The sequence below is a fragment of the Mastomys coucha genome, unplaced genomic scaffold (assembly GCF_008632895.1).
Source record: "Mastomys coucha isolate ucsf_1 unplaced genomic scaffold, UCSF_Mcou_1 pScaffold3, whole genome shotgun sequence".
NCBI lineage: Eukaryota > Metazoa > Chordata > Mammalia > Rodentia > Muridae > Mastomys > Mastomys coucha.
In genome coordinates, this window is record NW_022196909.1 from 31,396,742 (window position 1) to 31,400,406 (window position 3,665).

At 44.0% G+C, this 3,665-nt stretch overlaps 2 long non-coding RNA genes across 2 annotated transcripts in view; one reads left to right on the forward strand and one right to left on the reverse strand.

The window, feature by feature from the left end:
* The window catches only part of LOC116075241, a 117,444-nt gene that overhangs the window by 98,234 nt on the left and 15,545 nt on the right, over positions 1–3,665 (reverse strand). The gene's annotated exons all lie outside the window — the stretch shown is intronic.
* The window catches only part of LOC116075240, a 14,374-nt gene that overhangs the window by 10,446 nt on the left and 263 nt on the right, over positions 1–3,665 (forward strand). The window contains exon 4 of the long non-coding RNA XR_004112478.1: positions 3,313–3,446. This is a non-coding gene — a long non-coding RNA (uncharacterized LOC116075240). The remainder of the gene's footprint in view (positions 1–3,312; positions 3,447–3,665) is intronic.

A 3,665-nucleotide genomic window follows, 5' to 3' on the forward strand; every position in this document is an offset into this window, starting at 1 on the left:
GTTGCTTGGGTTATCTGGTTTGAGTTTCGGTGGGGTTTTTTTTCCCCCATTCTAACAAATAACCAAAAGTTTGAATCCATCTATCATATTACTTTATCATATTAAAGAGCAGAAAGACCGCAAACGATACAAGGCATCACACCTATGCAACTAATTCCATTACTAATGAGGAGACTTTCGCACTTGCTCCCGTGCATCTTTCCTTGTTAGCTGCTGCCGGCAAGCGGTGCCTGTGGCTTTGGAACTGAAATGGAAAGAGCCCTGCTAAGAAACAGTTCTCATCTCTGGAATTTTTCAACCAGTGTGTCCTTACACTTAGCTGTCTAATGCCTGCTTCATTAATAAAATCCTGAAAATAGTAACAAGAAACAAATAACAGGGGACATACACGGAAAATGGCTTTTTGTTTTAGAGTGAGCTTCTATTTTGTTTTCTCAGACTGGCATCTCCGAGTGGCAGGTGTTCGTGAGGCATGATCAGGCCACACTCGTGAGTACATGACTGCTAAGCATCAATGCAGATGTGATACTTGGGTTTAATGTTGGGGTGGATGCGTGTGTCTACTTTAGGCCCCTGCTCAGATATTAGCTGGTCGGACGAACATCAAGGACAGACCTCACCTCATAATCAGAAGCGTATAAAGCCAGGAACTACATCTTCAGAGCTTTCATTACTGGTCCAAAGTAGGAATCTGAGTTGAATCTCTGTACCTGACTGGAGATAATGAGTTTGGTGAACTACCAGGAAAAACACAAGACTATTAGCTAACAAACAGCTTCCTGTGAAAAACAATACATCATTGTCCCCTCAAATAGGCCTGTCAATCACTTGGACAGAAAGACATCCCTCAGGAAAGCTGACTGTTTTGGAGACATTAGAAAAAAAAAAGTCCTATAAAGCCTAGTTGAGCACACTGGTCCCCCTGACCACTGCCCCCTTCCCCGGCACCCCACCCCCAACACACATTGTTTAAGTGTTACAAACCTGTCTTGCCTATCTTCCACACTTTACTCTGCCTCATCTGAATTCCTTCAAGGAAGATGACAACGACAAAGACGGCGGGGAGGGACCAGAGCAAGAGCCCAGTAACATTTGTATTTTAAAACTTGCTCAAACAGGGATTCTAATGGAGGAGTTAGGGGAAGGATTGAAGGAGCTGAAGGGGATTGCAACCCAATAGGAAGAACAACAATATCAAACAACGGGACCCCCACCCAGAGCTCCCAGGGACTAAACCACCAACCAAAGAGTACACATAGAGGGACCCATAGCTCCAGCTGCATATGTAGCAGAGGATGGCCTTATCTGGCATCAGTAGGAGGGGAGGCCCTTGTTCCTGTTGAAGGCTTGATGGCCCAGAGTAAGGGAATGTTAGGGTAGTGAGGTGGGAATGGGTAGGTGGATGGGGGCACACCCTCATAGAAGCAGGGGGGGGGAAGGGAATAGGGGGTTTCAGAGGGAAAACTGGGAAGGGGAATAACACTTGAAATGTAAATAAATAAAGTAACCAATAAAAAATAAAATAAAAGTTGCTCAAGCTATTTGGTATATGATAGTTCATTTCAGATACAACATCTCACATAGAAAAGCTGATATCCTTCAGGTGTCTGTCAGGGCTCAGTCCTTCCAGTGCTGGGGAATGATCCAGTCAGACAGCCCACAGGGGAAGGGTCCAGGACCCTTGTCATGAACGCCAGGTAAGGTATCAGCAGCCAACTGGGTTCTAAACTCCAAGTGCAAATCCATCTAAGAGGCAACTGGTCCCCAGTGAGAAGCATCCAAAAGAAGCAGAGAGAGCCTCAGGAAGGAAACAGGACATTGACATAGATGATCTCTAAGAGGCCTGCTCAAGTTCAATGAACTTCTGAATGGAGCAGCATTCTCCAACCGCTCTGGCCTTACTCTACAACCATCAGTAGTTACGAATCCTGGTTTACCAGGTATTGTTCTTATACAGGAACAATTGGCCTCATGGGTATCCTCTCTTGGATTCAAAACTGATAGCAATAAAGTCCCCAGAGTGATTATTCTGGCTACACAGGTGTGCAGCTCCAATTTATGGCAATTACCTACGATTAGTCATCGCTTTATTACCTTCATCGTCTTAGGGTTTTAGTGTTTACAAAGGATGGTCACTGAGTGTTAATGTGCCTCAGTGTATAAACACATTGGGCTTCCATTCTGGGTCTCTCTCAAATTTCCCTGATCATTGTAGAACAAAAGACAGGGGTCCTTGTTTTCTGCATCACTGGGGAAATTGCTCACAACTCACACTGGCTGAGTGTTTACCAAAGAGACAAATAAATTGAAGAAAAAAAAAAAACTCTTAGAGGAGCCTGAGATTAATTTTCTGTATTTTATTTTAAAATTACCGCTGATAAATTTTTCTGTTCTTTGAGGTTTCTGCTGTTATCCTGTGGCTTGTCTTTCTGTTTTCATTTCTGCAGATAATTGCTTGCCTCAGGATATTGTCCTTTTTTTTTTTAACAGAGAGAAATTTGCCATATCAGATTGTAAGAACTTTCTGAAGTTAACTCTTTCGTTCCCATCTTGACACAGTCAGGCGTCCATCTGAAGGCTTGTGCACAGGGTGGTGCATCCAACTGTGTGCCAGGGGCCCCTCCTGGGCACACAGTTGCTCTTCTCTTGCCCCTTTTCACCAGATGGGAGCAGGACACTACCCGGCTGGTGGCAAAAATAAAACTGTGTCCACAAAATTAATACGAGCTGATTTGGGTGTACCGTGATTTCCCTGGCATTTAGCTACAAGCGTCAGAGTACACAGATAAGAAGACAAAGGATGTGCTCTAAATAAGCTTCAAAGCTGGGATAACCGGATGCGCACAGGCACCACGTGATTTTATTCACAGGTCTTTTTAAAAATTAATTGAAATACAACTACATCATTCCTCCCTTTCTTCTCTCCTACTCTTCCCAAGACCCCTCCAAATTAATAACCTCCTCTTTAACTCTTGTTGTGGCACACCCACACACCCCAATGAATAAACAGATATGACCTAATGAATTCATTCAGCGTTGCCTGCATGTAAATCTCTCTTGGATTCATAGTTGGGTATTGGGTAACCGACCAAGGGGCTCCTCCCTGGCAAACAGTCATTCTTCCTCTCTCCATAATTGGAAACTGCTGCTCAATCTTCATGAAGGTGTGAGGTGTCCCCCCATCTACACTGGAATAGCAGCCTGTTGTTCACTTTCCATGGGGGTAGCTCTGTTGTCATGGCTAGAAAAGTCTCTGCCAACCAAGTCCCTGGCCTGATGGCTCTTACAGCCTTCCTGTCACCTCTTCCCTAGGCTTGGATTCAGGAGTTCAACTGTAGACGCATCAGCTGGGAATGGGCATCCCATAATCACTGCTCTCTGCATTTTGACTACACTGGATCTCTAATGGTCTCCATCTACTGCAAAAAGAAGCTTCGTAAGGAGAGGTGTGAACTAAATGTATGTCTATAATTCTCATCTTGGTACTAAGAAAACGGTCTTAGGACTCCCGTGACGCACAACGAGAGCTATTTGGCTGACCAAACCAAAATACACCTAACATCATCATTTAATGTCACTGCTAGAATTAACTTTTAACATTGCTAGTATATTAACTTTTCAGACCTTTTCAAATTAGGTACCTAAACGTTGAGGCGGCTTTTTTT